At 39.1% G+C, this 14264-nt stretch overlaps 1 protein-coding gene across 1 annotated transcript in view; it reads left to right on the top strand.

The window, feature by feature from the left end:
* Positions 1-14264, top strand: part of LOC124280612 (paramyosin-like) — a 113366-nt gene that overhangs the window by 2856 nt on the left and 96246 nt on the right. The window contains exons 2-3 of the mRNA XM_046716594.1: positions 955-1176; positions 4475-4599. The gene's annotated coding sequence lies outside the window, so the exon portion shown is untranslated. The remainder of the gene's footprint in view (positions 1-954; positions 1177-4474; positions 4600-14264) is intronic.

Below are 14264 nucleotides of genomic sequence, written 5' to 3'. Positions count from 1 at the left end.
TGCCTAAAACAGAATCTGCCAAAAGGTAACTGATTATTCGTGTTTGAAAACGAATATATACATTTGGGATCATAAATTTAATAGTTCTTTTCAAACTACGGTTCGGAAAAAAGTGGCGTCTGGAGGCAGACGACCAATCGTTTCGGTGTGGGCGTGTCAACATAAAAACCCTTCGTGCGTACATACATAAGCACACAACAATTCTGTACATTTGAGAAACGGTGCAGTATTGAAACAGCGGTATGCTTTTTGTTAGGGTTATTTGTAAAATGAGTAACCATTTACAAACTGACGTAACGATGAAGGTTGACGTTCGTAACGTTGTCGAGTTATCTCCCTTTTTGTGTACAAACCAAACACAACCCACCTCCTCAAAGCGTAAGTAAACGCAGCCATCCGAAAAAGTGTGACGTCCAGAAACCTATGACCCAACGATATCCCAAATTGTGATAGACATAATCTGGGTCTAGATCAACCTTATTTTTGCTTGTAGAACTTCCATCATGATTCTTACCTGAATATGTTGGCTAGTTGATCCTGAAATCTATTTGACCAAATCGTTAGAGTTAAAATGTTATTGGTGTTAGAATGACTGAACAGACTGTATTAAATAAGCAAAATGAATACTTATGCGATCAGTTGATACTAACTTTACACCATTACATAAGTAGCTCCTGTTACTATAAATGTTCTGACAGCGAATATATTAGATCTATACTTTTGTCGTTTAAACAACAATGAATATTTAAGAAAAGTGTTTTACTGAAGAATAAACTGACATTAAATAATAATAAGCTAGAATAATTTGAAAGGATCTGTTTTGAACTGTAAAAACATTATTGCATGTTCATATTTACATAATTTATCTTATATCTGTTTGAGAAGTGGGAATCAATTTACCCAGGAGAATTTTGATTTGTCGAATTTGAGAGTTGAATATTTTATTGACCACAGGCACACCATAATGAAGATAGTGGCTGGAGCTGAAGGGACTTACTAACCACCCTGAAGATAAACATGTCAACAAACATGTCAACGGACACTGTAACACGCCTCATACCTGAGGAAGACTTGATTGATGGATTGTTTTACAAGTGTGATGTCAACAAAAATGGAAGGGTGTGTGTGTCTAGACTGATCAGATATCTTACTTCAACAGCTGGTCAAGACAAACAGGTATGTTGATGGATCAGTAGCGCATGTGTTCTAAACAAACTTCCAAGAGTTTGTATCATCAGCAGTTTATGGTAAATCATTGGCCCTCTGTCAAGTTGAATTGTTTTAGGTGTTTCTGAAAACACATAACATGGCTAAATTTTCTTGATAAGCAACTGATAAAATAGGAAATCTGAAATTTCAATATTTTTAGAGATTCTCTCCTAAATAAGCATTGAATGGGTTAGCAACCATGCAAGACAATTACTAATAATGCTACTTCATGTCATATAAGCGATTTCCACAATAAAGCATGGTCCCGTTTCATAAGCCCAAGTTATACAGTTCAAGGTTAGGAGGGCTTCTGGTCTGCAAGATTTGGGGCTACAGTATATATTCAACGGAGCCCAGAAATCTTTACCTTGCATCCATGAATCCAATGACAAGGACCACTTGGTGTTCTTGTTAAAACTGACCACTGATACAAGTGATGATAAGAAGTAATTTTACCATGCCTGTTGTTTGACTTAAGGATCTATGGGCACATACTCATAGAGATTTTCAGATTGTCTGGAGTTAATCATCCTCGATAATCTCCAGGGTATATGTTCCGATAAATCTCCACTATACCCTGGATGCATCTACAGCATTTTATTACCTCCCTTGGTTGGCTTTTTATCCAATCAGGTGTCTACTCTGGGAAGTTGAGCGTTCCAATCACAACTCACTTTCGCTTTTTAAATTATCTAACCGATTAAACGTGGCAACACAATAATATATTGTTGCAGAGGTACTCTGAAAGAGGAAGAAGGAGTTCTTGCATATATTTTTTTAAGATTTCAGACCTGTCAATTTGTCTGTATGTTTTTCCCCAAAATCTGAGTCGCACTGCGAACAAACATTCGCGCTTGCGACCACCATCTTTGTTGACACTGGCAAGCTCGGTTGTAACAGCGGCTTATCTGATTGGCTACTATGAGAATGCGGAACCAGCAAAGTTAGGTAATAAAATCATCGGGCCGAGCCGTAGATGCATCCATGGTATACTTGAGATTTATCGGAACGTATACCCTGTAGATTATCGAGGATGGGAGTTAATGAACCAGTCAAGAGTGATAATCCCATAGAACAACAGTTGTTGGGTCAAACTAGATACCCATGAACTAGAGACAAGACCAAATATTTTGATACTTGGAGTTTTAATATATACATGTCATATCGTTAAACATCTTAAAAGGATATTCATAATGTACATATATAATTTCAAATAATCACCTAGTTACCTATCTTAGGTTATGCACTTTCCCTTGTTCTTTCGAACATACAATGGAAACAGCATAGAACAAAGTTTTCAGCCTCTTGTAACACCTTGCTCAAACACATCCCAGCTCAAGCTATTGTCTTAATTAGTCACATGAAATCCGTGTAAAGCTAAGTGAAGAAAATCAACAGGTGTCTGGGAACAAAATGTCTACATTTCCAGAACTTCAGTACCTTCTGTGATCCTACAAGTTGTCTTATCAGTCTAGGAAGTTCTGACCTCCAGCTTAGGATCTTTCAGTAGTTCTTCATCATCTTGCATCAGGGGTTCAAATTTTTTTAAAAAAGCCACTTTCCACAGGGCAAGTGACTTTAAGAAAGTAACTTGTCCTGACTAATTTTCCACTTGCCCTGATTTTATAACATAATTATGATGATGTCATTATGAAAGAAGAAATGAACATGGTATTTGATGTTAATGTTTACTGGACTATTTATTGAAAAGTGATAAATAGCAAAGAGAGATAACTCTACTTTATTATCATTGCGAAATTTAATAGCTACATTGTGAGCAGATATGAAATTAAATCAAAGTTTATTTGCAGTTTGAAACCATAAGTGGAAATTATCTAGTAGCCCACGGAGAAGTAAGATACCATTATTTGATTGCCCGAAATGAAAACTGACTTGTCCTGGGCGTCGGGCGATGGGATTTTTGAACCCCTGTGCATCAGCTGATTTTGAACCACTCAAGGGAAAAGACTTTGTGTGCATCACCCTCAAGACAATCTTTCTTCTTACAAAACCACACATTTCAGAAATGCTTGCATTTGATATCAACCAAGTACATTTCAAAAGGATGCAGCATAGCCAAGTCTTCATGAGTCTCCATTGGGAATTTATTACAAACAATCAGCTGCCTGGTCAACTGGGTTGTTTGTACTGACCATTCTGTCACGGTCTTTCATTACTGGATCTGTCCTTGGTGTCCATCACAGAAGGGTGTTTTTGGAGGTCAGTGACATCACACTGTCTACGGGACTTGTCAGTATCAAGTCTCGATTAGTCCTGGCTCACCAGCAAGCATCCGCAGCATTGCAGATAAACGTATCTGCCCAGGGTGACTATGGGAACCAATAAGATATTTTGCAGATTACAGAATAAACAATGTTAATATTTGACTGACTTATCTTTATTTTCTACCATGGGCTTACAAGTGATCAGCCTCATCACAAGGCTATGAAGACAAGCCATGTATAACGGCCCTGAGGCAAGCCATGTATAACCCAAGTTGATCCACACATATTCGCTAACTGTTTCTGTCATGAGCAGTCAAGTTAGTAAGAGTATAAATTCCAGGGATTGGCACCCTGACATCGGACTCTCCTCACTGATTGATTGTTTCTCTCTTGTGTTCCTTTTTTTGTCATTGATGGGATGGGCTCGTGGGAAAAGTACATAGAGTGAGATAGGATAAGTTTAAAAATAAAAAAATTTAAATTGTAATTTGTATATTCATAATACTTATCCTATCTTGCATGATGTATTCCCACCCAACCAGCCCCCACCAATCAGATTATAAGATTGGTTGCAGCGTCAAGACAAGAAAATGACTTCAGCCTGTGTCACATGGTCAACCGGGACAAGATGCACACTTTGTCCAGATTACCTGTGACTGCAAATGTCAATAGTTGGAGTATGTGCAGGCAAGGTTTCACAAGGGGCTGAAAACATGGCTTTAGATCAAGTATGCTCAGGCAAGGTGTTACAAGAGGCTGAAAACATGGCTTTAGATCAAGTATGCTCAGGCAAAGTGTTACAAGAGGCTGAAAACGTGGCTTTAGACCGTCTACACTCCACAGTCAATAATGTGAGATGAGAAAAGTATTATAAATATACAACTTATATTCAAAAGTTTCAATTATTGAGCAATTTCATGAAAGCACAATATTTTTTTTCTTCATTGTGTCAGCAATAGACTTATCCAACTTTGTAGAAGTTATGATGGACATGTTTATCACAAGTTCTTTCAGCTTCTAGGATACTGTGTATATTTCAGTCCCTAGCTGCGATAGAAAACCTGTCTGAGATGTTGGATCCACATGCTTCAGATGTAGCTATTGATCTGCTCACTTATCGTAAGTGCATCAACAAGTGGATTCAACAAGTCCGGCAGAGTAACAGGTAAGATGTTATTTCAATAGAAACAGAAAATTGCAGTGATGCAAAATGTCTGTTTTTCTGTTTATAACTCATTTTAATACCTAAGGGAGTAACTTTGCACAAACAGTTTGCATTACTGCTTGGCAAGTGAGTTGCATGAAAATGTAGCGTGAAAAGAAGAATATTACAATATGCATTTCTTGTGTTACAATGCTTATACACAAGACAAGTTAATTTTATTTACAGTAATCTTTGATGATGACTGATTTCAATATCAACTCACTGACACAGGCTGTCACAGAAAATCATCTTGGCTTTCATTTTGAACTAGTTATTTGTAAAGAAAGTATTATCTTTTACAACATTTTGAATGACAAATATACATAAAAACTGACAGAGGAAATGCTTACTGTGTAAATGCCTACCTTGTTCACAAATATTAGTTGACATGAAATTGATCATGTTCAAATTCCCCAGTAAAATTATACAAAGGTTCCAGTTTATTTCTGCCATCTCTATTCTACAATTTCCTATTTCAAGCTGAATATTCCTAAATGACAACCTACATTTCTTGTGACTATTTTGATGTTTGATACACAGAACTAGTACTTCTTGACTGATGACATCTTGATAAGACGATGTATTTTTTAAACAGATTGTTATTGTTATGATTATTAATAAAATACCAGGCCTCATTTTCTAATTTGTTTCCAGTGTCAACTGTGAATATGTATCCCAATGTACTAACAAGTGTGTGTTGCTATGGTTACTTGACACATCATTCTGTTGTCATGTTGATCACACAAGTAACAGACATTCATCTATGGTCACTTTGCTCTGTGAAAAATAAGAATATGTCTGTCAGAAGAAATTTATATTTTTAATATATTTTTAGTAGAGCTCTTCAATTCCCTGAGAGTTGTAGTTCCTCTGGGTGAGTAAAATTCCAGGTATGGATTTTGTTTATTCAAGTTTCCAAGAAAGAAGATTTCAATCATTCATCTGAGAACATCCACAGATGTCTGGTATTGGGGACATGTTCTTGTGGGTCTGTGGTTGTACACTCTCCATCTGAGAACATCCCTCAGATGCTCTATTGGGGATATGTTGGTGGGTCTGTGGTGTACACTCTCCATCTGAGAACATCCCCAGATGCTCTGTTGGGGATATGTTGGTGGGTCTGTGGTGTACACTCTCCATCTGAGAACATCCCACAGATGCTCTATTGGGGACATGTTGGTGGGTCTGTGGTGTACACTCTCCATCTGAGAACATCCCACAGATGCTCTATTGGGGACATGTTGGTGGGTCTGTGGTGTACACTCTCCATCTGAGAACATCCCACAGATGCTCTATTGGGGATATGTTGGTGAGTCTGTGGTGTACACTTTTCATCTGAGAACATCCCAGATGCTCTATTGGGGATATGTTGGTGGGTCTGTGGTGTACACTTTCATCTGAGAACATCCCTCAGATGCTCTATTGGGGATGATGGGCACAAATTTTGCAGAGACTGAGGATTTGATCGACTTTAAATCTTAAGTAGTTCATAATGATAGGAATGTATTATCAGGGGTTGATTTACTTATACTTAGTTTAGGTGACCTCTCTTTACATGAGACAGGGCAGGTTACTGGTCATCATTTGAGATATGCAAGTAATCCGGTACAACCTCCCAAAGTGGGTGAACACCACTTACTTGGTTTATCAGAGGGTTCTGGGATGCCATGGCACAAAACCTGTTTCTCGTAGAAAATTTGAGCCATACAAGTTTGATGGAAGGGGCGTAGACTGGCAAGATTATATTGTTTGAGTGGAATGGCTGGAGTTTGACTGAGAAAGCTCAGCAGCTGGCAATGAGTTTGAGGGGGTATGCTAGGAAAATGTTAGGCGACTTGACCATGTTTCAGTTGAGAAATTATGAAGCTCTCAACAATGTTTTATCTCAGAGGTTTAGCCCAGTTGAGCTAGAATCAGTTTACAGATGTGAGTTTGGAAAAAAAGGACTCGGAGGAAAGCTGAAAGTGTAACTGATTTTGGTTATGGTTTGAGACGATTAGCTTGTAAGGCTTTTCCTGTTATCCCGAGTCACTCTGCCAGGGAACTGTATACTGTCGATCAGTTTATTCAAGGGTTAGCAAATAGAGAGATGAGTAGGCATGTGCAGTTTCATCACCCCAATTGTTTGGAGAATGCTATATCTTTTGCTGAGGAATTTGAGACATTTGAATGTACCCCAGTCTTAGAAAATAAACCAAAGTAGGAGAAACCAACTGTTAGAGCAGTAACTACACCTGTCACTAATGAAAAGAATGAGATCTCTGAGCTGACCAGTGCTGTGAAAGCTTGTCTTGAAAAGCTGACAGACCAGCCATCAAACCTTCCACAAAGGACAAGGAAGACAGGAAATCAAAGCCTAGGTGTTATATTTGTGATTCTGGAGATCATCTTTGTGCCAAATGCCCACATAGAAAGGTTAGCTCAAATCCTGCAGAAGTGGAGAAGGAAAACTAGATAGGGCTGGCTTGAGGACAAAAAGTTCGGTCCAACATAGGGATAGGGACAGGCCAAAGCTTATTAGTTGTAAACTAAAACCAAATGTTTTTGTGTGTGCCAATCAATATAGAGGGAATGATGAGGTAAACATGTTGATAGATTCTAGTTCACCTGTTTGTTTGTTGCCTAAAAGAGTTTTCAGACAGTTGGGTTTTAGTCAGTCATTGTTGGAGAAGACTGTTATAGATTGCTCCGTGTTGACTGGTCATGACTTACCTATTACTGGATCTTTGTTGTTGGATTTGCGGATTGGGAACATGATTTTCAACAGGGAATATTTGTGGTAGTCATTGGTGATTCCACAGGAATTTTAGCGTATGGATTTTCAGAATGAGTATGATGCTTATGCTCGTGCTGCTCATTGGGTTGTATATATGGGACAAGATGTAATTTATTCTATAGAACAAGCAAGGACTGTTTGTGCAAGGGTCAAAGTGACTGAAAATATCACTGTTAAACCTGCATCTGAAATTTATATTCATGGTTTTGTGTCTGGAAAGAAACCACATGGAGATATGATTGCAGAACCTTACAAATCTTTTGCTAGAAAGGATTACTAAGTGCCAGATCCATGATTGATGCATCAGAGGGTAAAACAGCAGTGTCTGTGGTAAACATTACAGAAAGAGCTGTAAAGATTGCAAAACACACTGCCATAGCTAAGCGTCGAGGCAATTGAGGAGCTGAATTTTACAGAATCTAAGTCTAATTCGAGGCTAGTGAGTTACCTTCTCATTTGGAACTTTTGGTAGATAACTCAGACTTACCGTCTGATCAGAGGCAGGAACTGATAACATTTCTGTCAAAAATGAATCTGTCTTTATGGGTCCTGATGGTCAGCTGGGTAGAACAAAGGTAGTCAAACATGAAATAGATACTGGGAGTGCCAGCAGTGTTCATGAATGGTGTTTCAAAGTAACAGGACATTGGGTCCTGTAAGTCTCAGATGTCTGTCTGACCCATTGAAAATTCACAGGACCCATAGAATAAAATTAAACATACATTTCAGATTTAACTTTTCTTAAAGACCTATTGGAATCGTTAATGTTTTTATTATTTATTATTCCGCCCTATTTTGTACCAGTCCTACAAAAGCACCGCTGGACAGAATAGCTTGAAAAAATCACCAAGGTGCCGACAGTGCTGAAGTTGTTTCTGCAAAATCTCAAGGCTCTAGGCCCAATAGCAAAGGGGAGGCATTTCCGGGCTCGTCCGCGATGTCGGTGTGTGTGCATCTGATAGCTGAAGTCCTGGCGATTCCAGATTCCAGATTTTAACTGTAGACCGAAGGACAAGCGGAGCTACAGCCTGTCAAAGAGGGAACTCTTTCTTCTCGGAACTTCTTAAAAGGTACATGACCCCGCGACCTCGGCTGTATTTGGAAGATCCGCTTGCCTGTCAAAAGCGTGTTTTGGACGATTTAAAACCCCTCAAATACGTTTCAAACACCCATAACTCTGAAACCAACCGTCCGATTTCGCCGAATATTTACCTGTACATGTAGGCTGTTAGTTCTGATCATATCTGCCGATTTCAGTAATGTATCTCCAAACACAATAGAGGGACAAATGAATATATTTTCCACACTACAGTTGCTATCGGTGCACGATGAAAGTTAGCAGTATGTGTCCCAAAAATTTGCTGATGTTCTATGGTGCATGTGGATAGTAACACCGTTTGGTACATATGTTGTTCATGCTTGTTCGAAGTAAATGAAATAGCATGTATCAAATGTACAGTAAATAATAACAAGAACAAGAAGTTAATTGGAAAGTACAGAAACAATGTGATGATAAAGGCTTACATGTAGAAGCCAGTGACAATGGATTACATTTAAAAGCCAGTGGGATGTACAGAGCAGGAGAGGTTGGACATGTTTATACAAGTTATCCAAGCAGTTAGGGTTGGTTGATGAGTTCGTCTGTATGCTGAGGGATGAAATAATCTTGATCTCTGTTGATCAGGGGTCGGGTGTCGTTTGGCGTGGATGGCATAAGTTAATATCTGTTTGGTAAAAGCCAGATTGTTTGCAAGGATTGTGTATTCTGTCCAGTTGATTTGGTGATTCAGATTGGTCTGAATGTCTTCTGAGATAGTTGATTTGTTGTCGAATTTGTTTGTTGATGCCTGGTGCTCTTTCACTCTGGTGTTTACTGGCCTAGATGTTTTGCCAATGTAAGAATCTACATCGAAAGTGTGTCATTATCCACACAATACTACACAATCCTTTGTATCTAACCCATCTAACCCAAGACCATATGAATTCAAAGTTAACGAATGATGAATTTCCCATTACTGGCAGTGATATGATCCCTATTAACAGTAGCCATTACTACTTTAAACATCTACATCACAGGTACAAGTGGCTAGATTGTATCAAACCAAAGGAGCCCTATATCGCTGCTTGCAGCTATATTTGGCATTGAAATTATTAACAAACATAAGATTTATAAACAGCAAACAAGTTTCACATGTCACATATAAAAATATAATTATAAAAACTTCAGTCAAAGTCATTGTGAAAATATATACAGTCAGACACTGGGGCGGCAGGTTGTAGACTTTTATCGGGCCTGTAGCGAATCTGGACGTTTATCAGAGGGTCAGGCGCTATTAAGTGAACACTGTGCCAGGCCTATCATATTACCATGATAGGCCTATTAGGTTACCTTTACATCAGAGGGATATTGCAGAGAAAAGAAATTTCTCGCATGTGGCAGAAGACATCATAGAACCAAGCAACAGTCCTTGGGCCTCTCTAATTTTATTGGTGACCAAAAGATGGTTCCACAACATTTTGTGTTGATTATCGTCGAGTAAGCGCCGTAACTATTAAAGATGCATACTCTCTACCCTTGATTCATGAATCAATAGACGCATTAGCTGGTTCACAGTGGTTCTGTACTCTTGACTTAGCTTCTGGCTGTTGGCAGTGTGAAATGAAAAAAGGCTGATAAGATCAAAACTGCATTTGCTACTCACAAAGGGCTTTATCAGTTTAAAGTTCTTCCTTTTGGACTTTGTAATGCTCGGCAACATTTGAATGCCTAATGGAGTTGGTTCTTCGAGGATTAAATATTATTGTGGGAGAAGGCTCTATGTTACATAGATGACATCATTGTATTTGGAAAATCTTTTGAAGATACTTTAGATAATCTTCAGCTAGTTATGGATAGACTAAAGCAAGTCAACCTTAAACTTAAACCAAAGAAGTGTTCTCTGTTCAAAAGGGAAGTTGCTTTCCTGGGACATGTAGTTTCACCAAAAGGTGTTGGCTGTGATCCAAACAAAATTGAGAGTGTAAAGAACTGGCCAACTCCTACCAGTGTTCATGAAGTTAGCAGTTTCTTAGGTCTTGCTAGCTATTATAGGCGGTTAATTCAGAACTTCTCTCACATCAGCTGCACCATTACATGCTCTCACCAGAAAGAATCAAAAGTTTGTGTGGTTGAAAAGTGCAATAAGGCCTTTGAGGAACTGAAAAGTATGCTAATAACAGCATTTTGAGGAGGGACAGTTTATCTTAGATACTGATGCTAGTCAAAGAGGGATTGGGGCTGTTCTATCACAAATGCAGGATGGTGAAGAAAAGGTTATTGCATATGTTGGAGTAAACTGTAGTTATATTGCTTTGTGGATATTGTAATGCGTACGCATCAGTCACTTTGCTTTATTTGTTTTAGCGGTATGTAAAAGACAAAAACAATTAACTCCCTTTATCTTCCGGAAGTACCTGTACATGTGTTTCCCATGCTCAGTTTGAATGTAACTGCCGATGTGCGAAGGAAGGTTTATTAAAACTTTAACCCCAACTTGGATGCCTCTGTGCGTTCATGAGTAAGAAGCACGATGTCAACAGGGTATGGGCCCAGGCAGCGGTTGATGTTGATGGAAAGGAAGAGAAATATGAACTATGGGAGGTGAAATTCCTCGGACATATCGCGGTTGCAGAAATTATCGCGGCGTTATATTACCGACCGAAGAGTCGTCAGAGAGACCCTCTGCTAGCAAAAAATGCTGATGCTTTGCTGAGTTGGTGCAATGCCTGGACGATAGAAGCTTAGCCCTCGTAATGAGGGATGCTAAGGATGATGGAAGAAGAGCACTGAAAATTTTCACGAGAACATTATTTAGGAAGCAGAAAACCACGAGGTAATCTGGTTATACACAGAACTCACATGCGCTGAAGATGAGAACGGAATGTGCAACTGACTATGTAATCAAGGCAGAGACTGCCGCCAAATTCTTTCTAAAATGGCAGGTGAGACAATTAGCGATAGCCTCTTGATAGCAATGGTACTGAAAGGTTTACCTTCTTCCTATAAAACCTTTGCTATAGTGGTAACACAAAAGATAAGCCCATGACTTTTTTCTGAGTTTAAAAGCGGCTCTCTGCGAAGTTATGAAGAGACTGACAAAATACAATATACACGCTAAAAGGGTGAAGACAGTATTATGACCTTCAAGTGTTATTCATGTGGAAAGCTAGGACATAGAGCATCAGAGTGTAGACAAAGGAATCAGCAACAGACACAAGGAGCAAAGAAGTATTATCAAATGGAAACAAGAAACAAGGCAGATGGTGTGACATATGCAAAAGTCCAACACATGACACAAAAAGTTTGCGGAAGAGAGATACTGCCAAAAGTGTGAGTAATGAGAAAGAAAATTGTGAGCCTGAACATTCATATTTAGCATTCAAGGTTAGTGTTCAAGATGAAACTGGGGATCTTCTTAACAATCTTCTTGTGGACTGTGGAGCTACAACACATATCATAACTGACACAAAGACAAGTTTGTTAATTTTGGCCGAGACTTTCCGCGACATCTGAACACTACATCGAGTTTGCTGATGGAAGTAGAACTAACGGGATTGTCCAAGCTAAAGGTGAAGCATGTATTTCTTTGTGTGATGTCGTGGTAAGCAACACAAAGTGATATTGGAGGATGCGTTATATGTTCCATCGTTCAACCAAGACATTTTGTCTGTGCATGCAGCTACAAACAAGGGAGCAACCGTCAACTTTAATCCCGACAGAGCATGTTTGAAGGCTCCAGACGGTACTACCTTCAACATACTAAAACATGGTAAACTTTATTACTTGAACAACACTGTTTCATCTAAATGTCTTACTCATTCAGCCCAAGACTGGCATAAGATTCTTGGACATTGTAACATGAAGGATGTCATGAAACTAGAAGAGGCAGTAAATGGTATGAAGATTGCTGGTAAGGCACAGAATGATGAATGTGACACTTGTGCTAAGGGAAAGATGTTCCAGTGGATAGATAGGAAACCTGACAAACGAGCAACTAAGACACTTGAGATGGTTCATTGTGACTTAGCGGGACCCATTGAGCCATCAGCTCGTGGTGGTTTTAGATATGTTCTATCATTTGTGGATGATGACTCAAGTACTGTTACCTTGTATCTCCTGAAGCAGAAAAGTGACACACCAGCAGCTACAGAGAAATTCTTAGCAGATATGGCACCATTTGGAAAAGTGGTCACCTTGAGGACTGACAACGGGACAGAATTCACCAGTGAGAAATTTAGGAACATTCTCATCAAGAACAAGATACGTCACCAGAGGTCAGCACCGTACTCACCCCATCAGAACGGAACAGTAGAAGGGCATGCAATCCCTATTCGACATGGTGAGATGCCTCATCATTGAAGCCAAGTTACCCAAGACTCTGTGGTCATATGCTATCATGACTTCAGCGTACATTCAAAACCGGTGTTACAACAAGAGACTGAACAAGACACCATTTGAGGCTATGACAGGTCAGAAGCCAAATCTATCAAATATGCATGTTTTGGCACAGCTTGCTTTGCTTATGTTCAAGGGACAAAGAAACTGGACAATCGCGAGCCCGAAAAGGTGTTTTCGTTGGATATGATCGTGAAAGCCCAGCCTACCTGGTCTACTTCCCTCAACAGGATGAAGTCAGAAGAATAAGATGTGTGAAATTCACAGAAATATTTACAGAGACTGTTTATGAACCTGACTATGAGGAAGAACAAGAAATGTACAAGAGACCTGAGGCTGAAGAAACTAAAGAACAGGAGAAAGAAGAAACTCAACATGAAGAGAATAAAGGTCCAACGACAGAAGAAAACCAAAAGCAACAAGAAGTCGAGCCAACGCCAAGATATCCCAAAAGACAAACTACAAAACCCAAACACATGGAGGACTATGTATGTGGATCAGACATATCTGAATCTGAGGATAGTGCAATGTACACTGTACACTACTGCTACAAAATGGCGAGCATTCCAACTACATTCATCAGACTGAGAAGACTTGTCAAACTCAGTAACCAGTAAGACGTTGATCATGTGTATATAGTACATAACTACAGTTCAAGTTGGGGTGTTGGAGTAAACTGTAGTTATATTGCTTTGTGGATATTGTACGTACGCATCAGTCACTTTGCTTTATTTGTTTTAGCGGTATGTAAAAGACAAAACAATTAACTCCCTTTTATCTTCCGGAAGTACCTGTACATGTGTTTCCCATGCTCAGTTTGAATGTAACCGCCGATGTGCTGAAGGAAGGTTTATTAAAACTTTTAACCCCAACTTGATGCCTCTGTCGTTCATGAGTAAGAAGCACGATGTCAACAGCATATGCAAGTAAAACCCTCAATAGGTAGCAGGAATGATATTGTACCACCTACAAAGAGTTATTGGCTGTTATTACTTTTGTGAAGCATTTCAGGCATTATTTGATAGGGAAGAAGTTTACCATCAGATCTGATCATGCATCTCTTACATGGCTTAAGAACTTTAAAAATCCTGAGGGAATGGTTGCTCGTTGGATTTCTGTTCTAGACATCTATGACTATGAATTGAAAGACAGGAGATAACCTCAGCATCAAAATGCTGATGCAATGTCAAGGAAACCTCTCAGAAAGTGTAAAACATTGATTGCTCAGAATGTCATGTAACAAGTAAAAAAGACTGTAATCACCCTGTTGCTCAAGTTACAATCATTCCTCAGACGGTGATGATAGTGATGATGATTGTACAGGTACAGTTAATGAAAACATTGTCAGTAACTGGATTGAGACTTGGGACAAACATTCCATAGAACAGTGGCAGAATGACAATGAGACTTTGAAGG

Source organism: Haliotis rubra, unplaced genomic scaffold (assembly GCF_003918875.1).
Source record: "Haliotis rubra isolate DU_JTF1 unplaced genomic scaffold, ASM391887v1 Scf27, whole genome shotgun sequence".
In the NCBI taxonomy this organism is placed as follows: domain Eukaryota; kingdom Metazoa; phylum Mollusca; class Gastropoda; order Lepetellida; family Haliotidae; genus Haliotis; species Haliotis rubra.
Note: the sequence above shows the minus strand (reverse complement) of the source record. Positions and strands in the feature narration are given on the sequence as shown.